Source organism: Rhododendron vialii, chromosome 9a (assembly GCF_030253575.1).
Source record: "Rhododendron vialii isolate Sample 1 chromosome 9a, ASM3025357v1".
In the NCBI taxonomy this organism is placed as follows: Eukaryota; Viridiplantae; Streptophyta; class Magnoliopsida; order Ericales; family Ericaceae; genus Rhododendron; species Rhododendron vialii.
The window spans coordinates 2,057,263-2,077,519 of NC_080565.1; the positions used below are offsets into that span (position 1 = coordinate 2,057,263).

Genomic DNA, 20,257 nt, shown 5'->3' on the forward strand with positions numbered 1-20,257 from the left:
AGAATTAATTTCAAATACTAGAAATCGGCTCATGTTGGACTCAATTAAAGCTCGCTTAAAATCATCTCGTCTCATAAATAAGTCTAGCTCTAACATGTTTTTGAAGCTCATTAAATTCTCAAAGCAAAGTTTGAACAACTAACTTCGAATTCTCAGCTCGTTTATTACCCCTAACTGAATAGATAGAATAGATAGATAGTGCGTCGATCAAAAGTTTTTAAAAGAAATATTAAATACCAGGAAAACTGATTATATAGATTTTTATATTCTGCTGCTTGTTCTTATCTTTTTGACACAATTGTGAAAAGTGACGAAAATGTTGACGCCGTGGTGATCACGAAGTTGACGATGAGAGGGTACGACGTTAGGAAAAGCACTATGGTGGACCGGTGGTGGTAGTGGTGGGGGCATTTTGGGGCTCAAGAAGTTGACATATATAGAACCATTCGTATATTCCAATACGGTGGTTCAGGACGAGGGGTGTTATGGCTAATAAGCCATTTGACTTTTTTTTTTTTTTTTTGTGTTTATTCAAATTTTGTATCGCATTAGCTTAGTATCACGTCAATTTTGGGGGGATTACAGGTCCTTCTTGACAAGAGGAATCGAAAAAGAAAAAATTATGATCTAAACTCTTTTTTTTAATAAAGCCGAAAAATCTGGCTTTTGGGGCTAGTTTTTGTCTTTATTTAAAAAAATTAAAGTTTGAACCATAATTTTTTAATTTTTCAATTCTTCAGATCAAGATGAACTAATAATCCACAAAAATTTGACGCGAGACTAACAAATGCGGAAAAAATTAAATAAAGACAAAAAAGGAAGAAGTCAAGTAGCTTATTTAGCTAAAAACACCCCCTAAATATCATGACATTCAAAAAGTAATAAGAAGCGGATCAAAAAAAAAAAAAAAAAGAAGTAAAAAGAAGATTCCATAACGACGAGGCTTCTCTATAGTTTTTTTTCCAACTCTTGGTATCCTTCTATCCGTTACATAATCTAGTTGTAAATAAAATTTACATAGTTGATCTCAATTTTTTTGGAAAGTTCATTCTCTGTAGAGTCTGCATTCCACACACTGATTGCAGAAAGCAATTGCATCTCGTCTACCCATCTTGACAAACACTAGTCCAGACTCCAAAATGGTTACGGAGACTCTTATCGGTAAAAATCGTCAACAAATCTGAATCCAAAAATACTTTCAAAACGACTACTCAAATGGGTCTTCCAGTCCAAACCCAAACAAAAATGGCAGACAGCATAGAAGTACCTTTCGGAAAATACAAGAAGTTCCCACCGGTTACCCTTTGAATTTTTGTACAGGACCATGAACATGGCCAGAGAATTTTGTGGCCTGGCATTACAAGAAGTTCCCACCGGTCACCCTTTGAATTTTTGTACAGGACAATGAATATGACCTCTGAATTTTGTGGCCCGTCATGCTTCTAAGGCTAAGTTTCGCTAAGGTTTTTAAATTTTTTCTTGTTTTGTTCATATTCAATTTTTTTCGCATTTGTCATTTTGCGTCTAATTTTTGTGGACTATCTTGGATATTTCAAAAAATACTTAGGTAAAAGTTATATCTTGACGAGACGAATCAATAACCCATAAAAATTAGGCACAGAATAACAACCGCGAAAAAAATTGAATAAAGGCAAAACAACAAACAACCCAAAAAGCTCTTAACGGAACTTAGCCTGATGAATACTCACACAATCTTATTGGGAGGAGAAAATCAACTCTCATCCTCTTTAAGAACAAGTCAAAGTCAACCAAAGACTAAAGTGTGTACACAGTTTCTCTAGAAGAACAATTGAACGCCCCACTTATTTGTTTTTTCAAACCCCTACACACCCACATACCAAATGCCTCTCATTGACTTCCTATAAATATCCCTCCCCCACCATACTCCCACTCCACACAAACTCCCTCCTCTCTCTCTCTCTCTCTCTCTCTCTCCAAAAAAAATGTCAGCTATAATGCACAACCTCCTCACAATCATTCTGGCCGGAATCCTCGCCGGGGCCGCCCTACCGACGCTCATATCCGGTGCTACTCCCACCGACGTCTCGGTTGCCGATATCGTGACGGATGCGTTTTTTAACGGAATAATTGATCAAGCTGCGGCTAGTTGTGCCGGAAAGGGGTTCTACTCTCGGTCCGTGTTTCTTCAGGTTGCTGATTCGTACCCTTTGTTCGGTCGTGAGGGCTCAATTGATGATTCTAAGCGCGAAATAGCCGCGGCTTTTGCGCATTTCACGCATGAGACTTTCCGTAAGATTTCTCTCTCTCTCCCCACTTGGTTTTCCCACTCTTCATAGCATGCATTAGACGAAGTAATCTGGTTAGAACGTAATTAGTATATAAATACACGTAACTTATGTTTATGATAGCATTAAAATAAAAAACAGAATCACATCACATCACAACAATAAAAGGTTAGAACGTAATTTAGTGAATAATATTTCCAAATTTCTAGGCATAAAAAAAGTCACAAATGACGCTAATGGTGGCATAAAAACGTTTGCAGAGCATCTCCAACCAAGGATGTGAAATTTAGAATTAATTGACATGTAAAGTAACTTCAACCAAAATGTCGAATACTTGTGTGTCATTTGGCATCTCCTCTCTTCTGTCAAATTTGATTATGTCAGATTTTTATTTGGTCATTTAACTAGTTAACTCTCCAAAACATAATAAATGTCCTTAAATACAAAATTAGGAATATTGGTTGGAGTAGACATTGTAGAGATGCCAAATTTTAATATATATGTAAAATTGCCATGTCAAGCTTCAAAAAAATTTGACATCTCCACATTTGAAACCAAGGTTGGGAATGCTCAACTTGTGGAGACTTTTGACATGTTACAAAAAAGTAATGATTCAAGTTAGAAATTAAAAAGTAACTTGATCGAAGCCATTGGAACAAACAACTTTTTGATCGGCAAAAAAAAAAAAATCATTCATAAAATAAGTAAATAAAAGCATCAAGAGAGCCTTGAAAAGTGCACAATACTGCTATGCTACTCGCAAAATCTCAACCTACCTGTTCGCGTCCCATAGCCACAAACATAATTGACGTTTTTTTTTTTTTTGTTCTATTGTGTGCAGATTTTTGCTACATAGAGGAAATAGATGGTGCATCCAAGGACTATTGCGATGAGACCAACACTCAGTATCCTTGTGTAGCCGGGAAAGGCTACTACGGGAGAGGTCCCATCCAGCTATCATGGAACTTCAACTACGGACCGGCGGGAAAAAGCATCGGATTCGACGGGCTCAACAACCCGGACCTCGTGGCCACAGATCCAGCCATCGCGTTCAAGACCGCCTTGTGGTATTGGATGAACTTTGTCCACTCAATTATCGTTTCCGGTCAAGGGTTTGGTGAAACGATCCGAGCCATTAACGGACCATTAGAGTGCAATGGCGGGAACCCCACAACGGTCAGTGCTAGGGTTGGGTATTACACCGAGTATTGTAACCAACTTGGCGTTGCGCCTGGGGATAATCTTTATTGCTAGAGCAATGAGACATACACAGAAAAATTTATAAAGCTCTTCCAACAGGCACAATGATTCATGTCTTTATAGCTACATGCAACTACTATAATAAAGAAGGGCTCATTAGAAGATAGTTTTGATACTTGACCAAGAGAGAGAAACATGTTGTATTATAGGCTCAAATGTATTTCTTTCATTAGGTGGTATGCTGTATTTGTCTTCTAATAAATAAACATCAATTACACTCTGATGAATTGTGATGAAATATTAAAATTGCGAAAAAGAAAGATGGATGAAAAAAGTGAATAAATATAGTAGGACAGCGGAATCTTTTCTTTTTTAACGGCAGAAGAAAATTTCAATTAATCATAAAGATGCAAAGATGGAAACAGGACAATTTTTCGATTAATCATAAAGATGCGGAGATGGAAAATTTCAATAAATCAGAAAAGCAAATGCATTGAGATCGAGACTACCTGCCGTTGGCCACTGCGTTCTATTCTATGTCATTCAGATAGGAATTGAAGTTGGTTGCATTTGGGTTTGGTGGAGTTTCCGGCTGTAATTGTACGTTGTGTTCCTTTTGTTGACATCTTGTCGACTTGTTTTGCTTCGGGTCCGTCATTGGGCATATTTTGATGCCGTTCTCACGTGTTTCCCTTTAATCTTTGTAATTCCTTTCAAAGTTTAATGAAATCTTTTTTGCCTTTCAAAAAAAAAATTTGAGAGAGTTTCGAATAGTATTATACTCTCCTATTTCTGCAACTCGCATAACTTAATATACCCCTCAGCATCTCAATTTTTCAAATAAAATATTATAGTTGACAAGAAGCCAACTAAACACCTAAAGCTTAAATCCCCAAAAATCAAGACGCCACATCCTTTTTAATTTCCTGCCCCAACGCACACCTAATGGGCTTGGGCCAAGCCCGAAACCAAAAAACCAAATCCTAGCCGACGCCTTCACCTCCACTGCAGTCACAATTAAACTGCACAACCTACCATCGCCGACATCGCGGATACCTATTTGTGTCTTTCAATGTTCCCGAATCTATTACATGTGCCATATTTAGTAAATTTTTGTTTCTTAATTCTCTAATTAAGACTGCCCTGTTGGAAGTGTCCCCTCTGTTTTTTTTCGTTTCCCCTTTGCCATTTGGTCTCCTGCTCTTTTTTTGGGGTGGGACCTATGTGGTCTCCTCTTTCGATGTAACCTTGTCGAGCTCAATAAAAATTTTCCTTTCGCCGAGCAAAAAAAAAAAAAAAGACTTTCCTTCACCCCATTTGCAAGCGAGCTTCGGAGTTTGTATCTTCTTATCGAGAAGCCGCTTGTTGAATTTTAAAGTCTCCGTTTCGTTAAGGCTCTCATTTTAAAGTACTTATTTTCTATTTTGTGAGAGAGGTCATCTCTCACAATACATAACTTTTAATTCAAAAAATAAATACTTATTTGAGTTAATGGAACACACCCAATTCATTTTCGAGTTTTCATTTACAGGTCTTAAGGCCACATCCTGTTGGAGTAAAATTAATCACTTGTATGAACAAGTAATTGTGTTGTTGTTTTCATGGAAACAATTTCAATCGCAAAATTACAAAAAGTATTTGCATGTATGGGAAACAAATGTAGATGTACTTTTTGATATAGGTGACCTGATCCATAATTAATTGGTTGCGAGATTCATACTATTCCGAATAGTACATCTTATATAGTCCCTGATCTAACAAGTACTTTGCAGTGGCGAATGCAAGAATTTTCCTAGGGGGACGAGCATAAAATTGCTTAGCGTTTTGGAAGAAAATATGCTAGCAAATTTTTAATAAAAGAGCTAAATTATACTAAGTTTTCAAGTTTTGGAAGAGGCCAAAATACTGAATTTCAATGTAAATAAAAAGCAAAAAGCGATTATATCAAAAGTCGGAGGCGCCGTGCATGGCTCCCGCCCGCATTAATAAACTCATCCTGCAGGTTCGACTTTGACATTTTGGAGCTACTAGATTAAATTATCGTTAAATGTATCATTCATTTGATTTTGATGCATGTGTTATTAATTTGTCTCAATCGTGTATAATAGATTTTTATTTTTATTTTTTATCATGTGTATTAGATGCACGCATTGGGTTGTAATATTCGTTATTAATGAATTTCTTGACATTTCACTAAAACTACAAAATTCAACACTGACCATAAATATGTGTAATTTTACTTTTTAACGGTACTAACTTATTCATAATTAAACCGAAAAAATACCTATTATATTAGTCAGTGTAGCGGTGATAATATGAAAAGTCTATGCCTACCGCTCATTTTCACCCCTTCCCCCACCACACTCAATCTCACCATCCGAAAATATTTTGAACGATCCAGCTGGACTATTGATTGCCGAGACGAATGGTGTGATTGGAACAGCGGTGAAAGTGAGCGATGAACATAGCACCGCCCGTGATCCTATGTTTGGGTATCATCCACCAGGACCACTAACACATCTATGGATGATACAATGTTTAGGTACCATCCACCAGGACCACCAACACCTCTATATATGGTTGAATTAGTAAAACCTAAATATGGAACAAGCTAATTTCAGTCGGTGGGTCATAGGAAAATGGAACAAGCTAATTCTGTCTTGTTTGGTTAGGTTAGAATAATGAGACCTAGGACTGATTAGTGAACCAAGTTAATCGAGTTCGACCTCGTGTTCCTTCATTAAAAGTTCATTCAAAACTAGATAGTTACATTAAAAATCAAGTTTGTACATATTTTCAAGCTCATTAACCTTTCAAACTAAGTTTGAACAAATTACTTTGACTTATGATATATAAAGAATTTCAGCTACTAGCAATCGGCTCGTGTTGGGTTCAATTAAAGTTCATTTAAAATCATCTCGGCTCATGAATTAGTCAAACTCTAACATGTCTTTTGAAGCACATTAAATTCTCAAAGCAAATTTGAACAACTAACTTCTCGGCTCGTTCGCTTGTTTTTAAAAAGAATCTTTATTACCAGGTAAAGTAGTTACGTAGATTTTTATATTCTGCTGCTTTTTCTTTCTTTATCTTTTTGACACAATTGTGAAAAGTGACGAAAATGTTGATGCCGTGGTGATGACGAAGTTGACGATGAGAGGTTACGACGTTGGGAAAATCATTGTGGTGGACCGGTGGTGGTAGTGGTGGGGGCATTTTGGGGTTGAAGAAGTTGACATATATAGAACCATTCGTATATTCTAACCAGGAGATGTTAGGGGCACATCAATTTATCACACCTCAATCACAGTGCTCTCACAACATATGGGTTCCTAGCATTTATTGTAGAACTCCTACACATGCATGTAAGAGAGATGTGTCGGGGTGTGACACATTGATGTGTCCCTAGCATTTTTCATTCTAATACCATGGTCCGAGACGAAGGGTGTTATGGCTTAAATAAGCCACTTGGCTTATTTTTGTCTTTATTCAAAATTTGTTTCGCATTAGTCGGTATCATGTCGAATTTTTGTGTATTAGTGGCCCTTCTCGACAAGAAGAAAAGAAAAGATAAAAAATTATTATCTAAACTCATTTTTTGAATAAAGTCAAAAGTCTTTTTTTTGTCTAATTTTTTTTTTTACTCAAAATTTTTTAAGTTTGAGCCATAATTTTTTACTTTTCCGATTCTTCTGGTCAAGACGAACTAATAATCCACAAAACTATGATTAGAAACTAACAAACGCGAAAAAAAAATTTTAATAGAGATAAAACAGAAAAAAGCTTATTTAGTAACACCCCTCATGACATTTAAAAAGTAAATTAAAGAAGATTCCATAAGGATGAGGCTTTTCTTTAGGTCACTTTTTTTTTTAAAAACTCTTGGTACCTTTCTATCCGTTATAACCTAGGAGTAGTTGAAAAATAAAATTCACATAGCTGATCTCAATTGTTTCGGAAAGGAGTAACACTACAGGTACAGAAAAAAGCAGTTGCATGATTCTCGTCTACCCCATCTTGACAAACAGTAGTTCAGAATTGTCAGAGGCTCTTATCGGTAAAAACCGTCAATAAATCTGATTCCAAAAATACTTTCGAACAATTATTCAGATGGATCTTCCGGTCCAAACCCAAACCGCAGACAGCATAGAAGTTATAATTCCTTTCCTTTCCGAAAATACACGAACTTCCCACGGGTTACCCTTTGAATTTTTGTAAAGGACCATGAATATGACCAGAAGAATTTTGTGGCCTGGCATTATAAGAAGTTCCCACGGGTTACCCTTCGAATTTTTGTACAAGACCATGAACATGACCAGATTGTGGCCTGGCATGCTTCTAAGGCTAATTTTCACTAAGATTTTTGAGTTTTTTTTTTTTTTGTTTTGTCTTTATTCAATTTTTTTTTTTTTTGTGTTTGCCATTTTGCGCCTAATTATCTTTTACCCAAATATTTTTTGAAATATTTAAGATAATGTACAATAGTTAGGCGCAAAATGACAAACACGAAAAAAAATTGAATAAAGACAAAACAAAAAAACTTACGAAACTCGTAGCGGAACTTAGCCTAAATGAATCATCACACAATCTTATTGGTAGGAGAAAATCAACTCTAATCCTCTTACGAACAAGTCAAAGTCAACCAAAGACTAAAGTGCGTACACGGTTTCTCTAGAAGAACATATTGGCACGCCCCACTAATTAGCATTTGTTCAAACCGCTAAAAACACACATGGCAAATGCCTCTGGTTGACTTCCCTATAAATATCCCTCCCCCACCATACTCCCACTCCACACAAACTCCTCTCTCTCTCTCTCTCTCTCCAAAAATGTCAGCTACAATGCACAACCTCCTCACAGTCATTCTGGCCGGAATCCTCGCCGGGGCCGCCCTACCGACGCTCATATCCGGCCAAGACTGCGGTTGTGCCGCCGATTTGTGTTGTAGCCAATACGGTTATTGCGGAACCGGTGAAGCCTATTGTGGCACAGGGTGCCAGGCTGGCCCTTGCACCACCACACCCGGTGCTACTCCCACTGACGTCTCGGTTGCTGATATCGTGACTGATGCGTTTTTTAACGAAATAATTGACCAAGCCGCGGCTAGTTGTGCCGGGAAGGGGTTCTACTCACGGTCCGTGTTTCTTCAGGCTGCTGATTCGTACCCTTTGTTCGGTCGTGAGGGCTCAATCGATGTTTCTAAGCGCGAAATAGCTGCGGCCTTTGCGCATTTCACGCATGAGACTGGACGTAAGATTTTCTTTCCCTCCCCACTCCAGTTTTCCCTCTCTAGCTTCATAGCATGCATTATACGTAGTAATCTGGTTACTGTTAGATCAGTGTTTGATTATAGGTATAGAAATACACGTAGTTTATGTTTCTGATATCATTAAAGCAAATCAAAACAGAATCACATCACAACAAAAAAAGGTAACGTTAGAAAGTAAATTTAGTGCATGTTATTTCCAAATTTCTAGGCACATCAAAAAAGAAGTCACAAATGACGTTTAAAAACGTTTGCAGAGTATCTTTAACCAAGGAGGTGAAATTTGACATAGCACGCCAAGTGGATGAATTGGCATTGGAAGTAACTTCAACCAATATATCGAATACTTATGCGTTATTTGGCACAACAAGTAAAGAAAAGTATGTAGGAGAGCCTCGGAAAGTGAAAATACTACCACTCGCAAATTCTCAACCTACCTCTTCGCGTCTCGTAGACACAAACATAATTGACGTTTTTTTTGTTTTGTTCCACTTGTGCAGATTTTTGCTACATAGAGGAAATAGATGGAGCATCCAAGGACTATTGCGATGAGACCAACACTCAGTATCCTTGTGTGGCCGGGAAAGGCTATTACGGGAGAGGTCCCATCCAGCTATCATGGAACTTCAACTATGGACCAGCGGGAAACAGCATCGGATTCGACGGGCTCAACAACCCAGACCTCGTGGCCACAGATCCGCTCATCGCGTTCAAGACCGCCTTGTGGTACTGGATGAACAATGTCCACTCGATTTTAGTTTCCGGACAAGGGTTTGGTGAAACGATCCGAGCCATTAACGGAGCAATAGAGTGCAATGGCGGGAACCCTGACACGGTCAGTGCTAGGGTTGGGTATTACACTGAGTATTGTAACCAACTTGGTGTTGAGCCTGGGGATAATCTTTATTGCTAGAGCAATGAGACATACACAGTGATTCATATCTTTATAGCTACATGCAACTACTATAATAAAGAAGGTCTCATCAGAAGATAGTTTTGATACTTGATCGACCAAGAGAGAGAAACATGTTGTATTATAGACTCAAATGTATTTCTTTCATTGGGTGGTATGCTGTATTTGGCTTCTAATAAATCAACATCAATTATACTTTGATGAATTGTGACAAAAAAAATTGCAAATATGAAAGATGGATGAAAAAAGTGATTAAAATAGTAGAACAACGGAATTTTTTATTTTTAACGGCAAAAGAAAATTTCCATTAATCATGAAGTTGCAAATTTGGAAACAGTATAATAGAAAAAAACAAATGCATTGAGAGAGCTTCAAAGAGTATTATACTCTCCTATTACTGCAACTCGCATAACTTAAACTACTCCTCAGCTCCTCAATTTTTCAAATAAAATAGTTTAGTTGACAAGAAGCCAACTAAACACCTAAAGATTAAACCCCAAGAAATCAAGACGCCACATCCTTTAATTTTAATTTCCTGCCCAAATGCACACGTAATGGGCTAAAGCCCTAACACGCCAAGCCCGAAACCAGAAAAACCAAACCCTAGCCTATGCCGTCACCTCCACTGCAGCCGCACCTCCACTGCAGCCACAAACGTATAGCCACCGCCTCTTTCAGAACTTCTGGTGGTGGCGAAAACCGCACAATCTACCATCGCCGACATTGCGGATGCCTAATTTCCCGATTCTATTACATGCGCCATATTTAGGATATTTTTGCTTCTTGATTCTCTAATCTCTCTACACAATAAATTTGCGGCAAAGCTCTCTTATTGTGAAAAATAAACCCGACAACTCCTTTTTACCCTTTGAATTTTTGTTAAGGACCATCAACATGACCTCTAAATTTTGTGGCATGCATTTAAATGAATCATTTCACGGACTTATTGGGAGCAGAAAATCAACCCTAATCCTCTTACGAACAAGTCAAAATCAACCAAAGAAAAAAATGGGTACTCGGTTTCTCTAGAAGAACAATCGCACGCCCCACTTATTTTTTCAAAACCTCTGCACACCCACATAGCAAATGCCTCTGGTTGACTTCCCTAGCTATAAATATCCCTCCCCCACCATACTCTCACTCCACACCTTTCTCTCTCTCTCTCTCTCTCTCTCTCCAAAAATGTCAGCTACAATGCACAACCTCCTCACAATCATTCTGGCCGAATCATTGCCGGGGCTGCCCTACCGATGGTCATATCAGGCCAAAGCTGCAGTTGTAACGCCGATGAGTGTTATAGCCAGTACGGTTATTGCGGAACCGGTGATGCCTATTGTGGCACAGGGTGCCAAGCTGGCCCTTGCACTACTGCATCCGGTACTACTCTCACCGACATCTTGGTTTCCGATATCGTGACAGATGCATTTTTTAACGCAATAATTGATCAAGCTGCTGCTAGTTGTGCTGGGAAGGAGTTCTACACACGGTCTGTGTTTCTTTAGGTCGCTGATTCGTACCCTTTGTTTGGTCGTGAGGGGTCAATTGATGATTCTAAGCACGAAATCGCTGCGGCCTTTGCGCATTTCACGCATGAGACTGGACGTAAGATTTCTCTCTCTCCCCATTCTGCGTAGAAATCTGATTACTATAAAATAAGCGTTAGATTATAAGAGCATTTTCAGTCTTCACCCATATTTTTCTTTAAATTTGAGTCAAATTTTGGATAAAAATCCATTTTTGGTAGACACATCTACAACCATCAAATCCAAATTTTACACATCTCCCTCTTCATCTCTCTCTCTAACTAGCCGCTGGAGAAATGAGTCAAGGCAAAAGTTGTCTCAAATTTGGGCAAAAAAATGGATAAAACCCAAAATGGGAAAGGGTTTGGATCAAAGGTTGGAGAAAGATTTTTGTGATTTTTGCCCCATTTTTAAATTTGAGTCTTAAAATGGGTCAAGGGTGGAGATGCTCTAAGGGTAGCTAGTGATTTTCGACCTCTTTTAATATACACACTCTATTTTTTTTGTCATTTTATATGCTAATTTACTAGATTAACCTTTTATTTGTATATATACTCTTACACTAATGGAGGGTTAACATTGTAAAATGGCAAAAAGGGAGTGTGAAAATCGATTACCATGTCATAAATTTGATTTGTGCGTTAGGAATAGGACATTACGTATTTGGTACTAATTTTTGACACTCCTCTTTTTATCATCCGCACTTTTTTTTGTTTATATTCACTTAAAATTACCATTTTACCCTTTTATCAGATCACTCACATATATAATGTAGTAAATTCATATGAATTGTTGATGTAAAAATTTGGACGGTTGATCTGAGCACTTCAAAGAGACTGCTGCCAAATCCAAATGATCATGCATGCAAGAGCCTTTGGGAAGGATTTCCTACAAAACAAGTCTGAGGACCAGTGGTGTTTTCAATCGTGGACCCTCCAACGATCAAGTTAGTCAGTTAATGATAGAGAGAAAGTATTGTAAAAGAGGATAATAGAGTGTCTACCTCTTAATTGTGAGTGTGAGTGGTTTATATAGACTTGGCGTAGGATATGTGCCGATTTTGAGATCATGGGTGACTTAGTGGGAGTCGCGGCATCATTTGTGGGATGACCCAACCGTTTCATGGGTTTCCTTACCATGTAAACCTATCACCAATATAACAAGTCTGAGCACCCGGCCACGTGTCATACCCGTAGCGCTCGACACTAGTGTTAAAATCTCACTCATCATCAAAAAATAAAAAATATATATATGAGTAGTGTGGATGCATGATAAAAAGTGAGCGTAAAAATCAATTTCTTATGCATTTTTCTAACATATGACAAATGTCAAAAACAGTTTGCTGACTATCATATCAACAATTAAACATATATATAATTGACGCTTTTAGTTTTTTCTTCTGTTGTTTGTAGATTTTTGCGCCATAGAGTTAACAGATGGTCCATCCAAGGACTATTGTGATGAGACCAACACTCAGTATCCTTGCGCAGCCGGGAAAAGCTACTACGGGAGAGGTCCCATCCAGCTATCATGGAATTTCAACTACGGACCGGCGGGAAACAGCATCGGATTCGACGGACTCAACAACCCGGACCTCGTGGCCACAGATCCACTCATCGCGTTCAAAACCGCCTTGTGGTATTGGGTGAACTTTGTCCACTCAATTACAGTTTCTGGACAAGGGTTTGGTGAAACGATCCGAGCCATTAATGGTTTGGAGTGCAACGGCGGGAACCCTGCAACAGTCAAGGCTAGGGTAGTTGAGTATTATATCGAGTATTGTAATAAATTTAGCATTGCGCCTGGGGATAATCTTTATTGCTAGAGCAATGTGACAAATACAGAACAATTTAGGTGGCTCAAAATTTTATAAAGCTCTTTCTAACAAGCACAATGATTCATATCTTTATAGCTACAACTACTATAATAAAGAAGGGCTCAACATCAATTATACTCTGATGAATTGTGATGAAATAAAATTGCAAAAAGGAAAGATGGATGAAAAAAGTGAATAAAATAGTAGGACTGCATAATCTTTTTTTTTTGAATGGCAAAGAAAATTTTCTTTAATCATAAAGATGCAAAGATGAAAACAGTACAATAGGGAAAAGGGAAATTGATGGTCAAAGACGTGTTTTGATAATTAATACACGCCAAGAATATTTTTAGCATTAACAAATGTTCTTAACATGACCTTGACAGGTATTAATTATCAAAACACGTCATGAACCGTCATTTTTCCATAGAAAAAGCAAATGCATTAAAAGAGCTTCGAAGAGTATTATTCTCTCCTAGTACTGTAACTCACATAACTTAACCAACCTCTTAGCCCATCAATTTTTCAAATGAAATAGTTGACAAGAAGCCAACTAAATACCTACCTTAAACCGGCCCCACAAAAACAAGACTTGACGTTGATTCCCTGCCCAAACATACACCAAATGGGCTAAAGCCCTAACACTAATTGGGCCAAGCCCGAAGCAAAAAAAAAATATCTAAAAACCAAACCCTAGCCAAACATACGACCATTGCCACCTCCAAAATCTCTGGTGAGATTCTGGTGGTGGCGAAAATCACACATTCTACCATCACCGACATCGTGGATGCCTATTTGTGCCTTTCAATGTTCCCGAGTCTATTACATGCGCCATATTTGTGATATTTATGTTTTTCAATTCTCTAATTTCTCTGCATAATAAATTGGTGGCAAAGTTCTTTTATTGTGACAGTAAACTTGACAACTCCTTTTTAGTGGGTTTAGAAAAAATAGTTCATCGATCTCTTTTTTTTTATGAAAATGTTCATCGATCTTTTGATAAACAATTAAAAGCATAGAATCAATATATTCAGTGCTAAATCCGTCAAAACACAACGTATAGATTAAACTTGACAACTCCTTTTTAGTAGGTTTAGAAAAATAGTTCTTCTTTTGATAAATAATTAACAGAAAGTCTACACACACATACAATCTATGCACAGATTGTGCACAGATTTCATTGTGGGGCCCACCACGGGTCCCACACAAATCATCCTAGCCGTTTATTAAATGTAAAATATTTTTTCTAGGGTCTCCGTAAAAAATAATCTCAATCTAATACCTATAGGTGCTCGATCCAATCATATAACTTTTCATTATCCGGAAATCTAAATGAAAAGTTAGATAGTTGGATGAAGCACCTATAGATATCAGAATGAGCTTATTTTTTACGGAGACTCTTGAAGCACCTATAAGTATCGGATTGAGTTTATTTTTTACAGGGACTCTTGAAAAAATGTTTTACATTTAATGAACGGCTCGGATGATTTGTGTGAGACCTGTGGTGGGCCCCACAATAAAATCTTTGTGCACAGATTTCTGTGTGTGCAGCAGGACTGAACAATTAAAAGCATAGAATCAAAATATTCAGTACTAAATCCGTACGTCAAAACACAACTTATAGATAAACTATCTTATAGTAATCATGGGAATAAGTGAGATCATGAAACTCATTACAAAAATTTAGATAAAGCTAAACTAATCATTTAACTAATGTAAAACGATAAAAGGACAAGGTAATAGATGTATTTTGCTCAAATCCAAACATTGTGCCTGATTCACATTATGTCGATCGAAAACTTCAATTTTTTTTTTTGATCAACAATTTTTTTTTATTTAAACTCGATAAAAGATACTATACCGAGACTTCGTAACTTTCTAGCAGTTTCAATTCTCTAAAGCGATAAAGTGCTATTGCAAAAGATACAAGTGCACAAAATAAATAATTAGATAAGCTTGTTGTTGACCAAAAAGGCAAAAAGTACCAATCCTTATCCAATTATGTAATTGCACAAGCCACCTACGTTTTTTGTTGAAGAAATTAAATAGTCATTTTAGTTGGAGGACTTATTTAGGTACGCATTCTAGTAGTTTTGAATACTTATGTCCTCATCCTCAAAATGAATAGTTGCCCCATCATACCCTATACATAATATATATACATATTGTCTACCTAATTAATATTGATATATTACTAATATATTTTCCCCATCTGCCGTAATTAATTCTCTCCCTATCTAAACAATTCCCAACCCTAAATTATTCTCTCAACCTCTCTCTCTCTCTCTACCGAAATCCCTCCCCCTGCTCCATTTCTTCTCAGGCAATCCACCTTCGGAGAGTCCCATGTCCGGTGAGTTCTCTCTCGCGCGCTCTCTTCCCTCCTTTTCCCCCTCTCTTGGCCCTCTGTTTTCAGCAAAAAAAAGAAAGAAAGAAAGGAGCGGCGGCGGCGACCCACCTCCATGAACGCCGCCGTTGTCATCGTTGACAATCTGCACCCCACCGCCACAAACGTCGTCCCTCATTCCTACAGATCTTACCATGAACGCCGCCGCCCACATCGTCGTGCTCAAAGCCCGACTCTAGTGCTTGGAGATATATCTAACATTATCTCAAATTTGTTGGGTTCCCTATCTTTTCGTGATGTATACATTTGTAAATGGGTTTTCTTCTACCATAGATGCCGCCAATGATGTGTTTGGAAGAGTATCACCAAGGTTGGTTTCTATGGTTTTGGGTATTTTTTTCGAGCAGTTGAAGATGGGATTTGATGAGGCACATGGGTATTTTCTCATCCATCTTATAGCCCTCCTGTTGAATCATTGATTGAAACATTTGACTATCAAAATTGGATTTGACCAAAGGCAATACTCCCCGATGTGTTTCTGCCTTTCTGGTTAGTCAGAGGAGCAAAATTGTGTAATTTTTTGACTGATTTTTGTCGAAACAATTTATGATAAAACATGATTGGTTTGGAGAAAATAATCATGAACCGGTGTTGCGTGACAAATTTCTTGGTAATTTTGTAGAAACTATTTGTGAGAAGTATGGTTGATTTGATTTGAATGCATGGTTTGACTGGTCATTTTGTGGCGAAATGGGTCGTGATAAAACATGGTGAAATTGCAGAATTTTGTCATAAAATGATTGTCGTAGTTGATCATCATTTCTTATGAAAATTTATGGTTTATGGTGATTTCACAATTTTTGTCATGATTTTGGTATGTGTGTTTTGATTTCTTCGAATTTTCTCATTATTTCAATTTAGTGTAGTGTATGTCGGTAATATTTTACGATACGTATTCATAATATTTTTTTCATGGTGATTTCATAAATTTTGTCATCATTTCAGTATGTATGTTTTGATTTTTTTCAAATTTTGTCATGACTTTAGTTTAATGTAGTTCTGTAGGGACTATTTTATTATGAATATTCATTTTCAAGTTTGTAGATGATAGTTTTATTTTTAAATGTTGTTTTTAGATTTTAGGTGTGAGAAAATTGGAGAGAAAAGATTATGAAAGAAAAAGATAGGAGAGAGAATGAGATAAATTAGGAAAGATAAGGAGAGTAAAATATTATAAAAATTAGGAGAGAGAAAGGGTAGCTTAGGATTTATTTGAATTTGAGGATAGAAAGATAAGTTTTTAAACCCACTAGGATGGAGACTTAAGTATTTACATAAGAAAGGACCCCTATTTAAGTTCCCCTTTTTTGTTTTGTTTCCTGGAGCTTTGGATCAACTTGGAGGAAATAATCCACTGCTTTGCACCATGTTCAACCTGAGGGGAAGAATCAAATGTTGCTGTGACTGTTGGAGGGTGTTTTTTTTTTTTTTTTTTTGTGTATGTCAGTATGTGTGTGTCAATCGGCATGTATTCATTTATTGATCATCAGGCGGAAAATTCAAAGAAGCCTCCAACCGAATCCAAACGAGGAAATCTCCCACCCAGGTCAGTGAAGAATCAAGAGATTGATATAGTGAGTCACCTTGTTACCGTAAAAGTTATTAAAGATAGACATGTAGTCAAGACAGCTCATGTCATAAAACTGTATAATATATATAGGATGATGCTATGGTGTTCCCGGTCATTTTAGAGACACCGTAGTTTTTAGCATAACAAAATCATTATGAGTATAACCAAAATCCATTACAAGCATAACAGAACCCAACCAAGGCATAACAAATAAGTTATGTCTTGCTATGGTATTGGTTATGCCTTATTTGGGTTCTGTTATGCCTGTAATTGATTTTAGTTATGCTCCTAATGGTAAAATTATGCCAAAAATTACGGTGTTCCCAAAATGACTGGAGACACCGAAGTCATTCCCATATATATATATATATATATATATATATATTACCATTAGGAGCATAACTAAAATCAATTACAAGCATAACAGAACCCAAACAAGACATAACCAAGGAATATCTAAAAAATCAACTAAGACGTAACTAAACCCAACCAAGGCATAACAAATAAGTTATGTCTTGCTATGGTTTTGATTATGCCTTGCTATGGTTCTGTTATGCTTGTAATGAGTTTTGGTTATCCTCATAATGATTTTATTATGTCAAAAGTTACGGTGTCCCCAAAATGACCGAGGACACCGAAGTCATTCCCTATATATATATATATAAAAGAAAGAGATGTCAGTTTGAGATGATGCTATGGTGTCCCCGAAGTCATTCCCATATATAACATCAGCCCAAACTGACATCTCTTTCTTTTAGATGTTATATATATGGATGATGCTATGGTATCCCCGGTCATTTTGGGGACACCGTAAGTTTTGGCATAATTTTACCATTATGAACATAACTAAAATCCATTACAAGTATAACAAAATCCAAATAAGGCATAACCAAGGAACATCCAAAAAACCAACCAAGGCATAACCATAATGAGTTTTGGTTATACTCATAATGATTTTATTATGTCAAAAGTTACGGTGTCCCCAAAATGACCGAGGACACCGAAGTCATTCCCTATATATATATATATAAAAGAAAGAGATGTCAGTTTGAAATGATGCTATGGTGTCCCCGAAGTCATTCCCATATATAACATCAGCCCAAACTGACATCTCTTTCTTTTAGATGTTATATATATGGATGATGCTATGGTATCCCCGGTCATTTTGGGGACACCGTAATTTTTGGCATAATTTTACCATTATGAACATAACTAAAATCCATTACAAGTATAACAAAATCCAAACAAGGCATAACCAAGGAACATCCAAAAAACCAACCAAGGCATAACCAAACCTAACCAAGGCATAACAAACAAGTTATGCCTTATAATGGTTCTGTTATGCTCATAATGGTTTTGGTTATGCTCATTGTAGATTTTAGTTATGCTCATAGTGGTTTTGTTATACTAAAAGTTACGGTGTCCCCAAAATGACCGGGGACACCGAAGTTATTCCCTTATTGTCCTTATTTTAAAGTCATAAAATGATAAAATAAACTAGGTATTAGTAATCTGCTGGGGTACACTCTATTAATTTAGAGGTCCGATCGTCTTTGTCTCGAAAATTCTTGTATCGATGTGCTTTTCAGTCGTTGGATTATGCGAAATTTAATAGTCGAAAAACCCCTCGACACAGAAACACAGAGATTTTCAGCACAGAGGATCCTGCCACACTAATTTACCCCTTAATAACGTAAAACAATAATAAAGTATAATCGAAAGTGTTAAAATACATGAAAATGTCCATAAATCTAAACTGTTGATTCCAATTTTATGAACGGTTTTATGTATGGTACTATACCTCAAGTACTATAATTTTAAAGCCATTTTTTTGTAAAGTGCTCGAAATTCTCCTCCTACAGAACCTTTCAACACGGTAGTATCACCATCCAATGTCTGGGAAAAAAGGGACACTTGACTTGACTTGTTGACGTATGAATTTTCAACCAAGTTTTAGTTCTGAACAAGACAGAGAGTCAAGAGAAGTAACCAAAAAAGAAAATGTTGTCCAAACAAATGACGTACCAAACTCAAATTTGAATGAGAAAATTAAATAGGTATTCTATTTACTAGATTTATTTAGGTGTTCATTTTAGAGGTTTTAAATATTTATGTTCTTATCTTGAGAATGCATTATTCTCTAGACATTGTATATTGAATTTTGATTTTCCCATATTTTTAGGGATGTTTCTAGTCCTCCACAAAATAGGGGATTTGGGTTTCCCATCCTCCCCAAAATCAAGGATTCCAGCCTTACGTAAATACCACATTCATGTAACCCCCAAATCAACACCCCATTCTCCACTCCCAAAAACCTTAAGCCCAAAATTGTTCCGACATCGTTCGTGGTTCATCTTTTTCGTTCAACAACACTCTCTTTCTCCTCTCTATATGTTGGTCCAGATCAGCCAATATATTAAGGGTTACGTGACCAAATTGAGGATCATGCCACATTATACAATCCTTTCTTTTTTTTATCAGCAAAGAAAATTATATTAATCAACAAACCGAAGTTACAATGATTAAAAGGAAACAGGATAAGATGGCATCACAAAGTAAGGGGAAGAGGAAGAGGTTGACACCTAATTAAGTCAAGGACAATCATATGTCACCCGCTACCAAAGGAAGGGGAAGAGGTTAGCGAGAAGCCAACCAAAAAACAAAAGATCAGAACCATGTTTACAGCCACCAATAACCCCAAAACAGACGGGGAATCCTTGAACAATCGAAAGATTAACATGAGGCAGCCAACAATAACCCCCACGTTGGTGTGCCTTTATCCTTCGAGGTAGGCGTATGATCAACCCGTAAATCTCTTGTCCTTAAAGTAGCCTCTGATGTGACCTTTGTAGGGGTAGCTCTTGAAGAGCAATCATCGTTCAATAAGTAATAAAAGCATTTACCATGAATTCAACACATCCATGTATTATAGAATTTACCATGATCCAGCAAATTCAAGGGATTATTCAATCATTGCACAAATATCATGATACAACATTCGAACATTGAATATACTTTTATGACACATTTAACAAATATCATACATTATGCAAAATTAAACCAAAAAAAAAAAATACATAAGTAACCCAATCAGATTAGTTTACACTAGCTATGTAGCTATGTCCGTTCAAGATGACCATGATTTTGATGAGTTTTGCGATCAAATGTTGATAGCTATTACGTGTGATATTTGTTTTCCGGAATTTGTTATAAATACTTATCGTAAAATTGTCCCAACAAAACTACATTAAACCGAACTCATGACAAAATTTTGAGAAATCGAATAACGCAAACC

General features: G+C 36.9%; 2 pseudogenes; both read left to right on the forward strand.

Annotated features, from left to right (window-relative positions):
• Nucleotides 1-1,921: 1,921 nt before the first annotated feature.
• Nucleotides 1,922-9,735, forward strand: LOC131301622 (uncharacterized; annotated as a pseudogene).
• Nucleotides 9,736-10,828: 1,093 nt separating this feature from the next.
• Nucleotides 10,829-13,085, forward strand: LOC131301911 (chitinase 6-like; annotated as a pseudogene).
• Nucleotides 13,086-20,257: the final 7,172 nt, after the last annotated feature.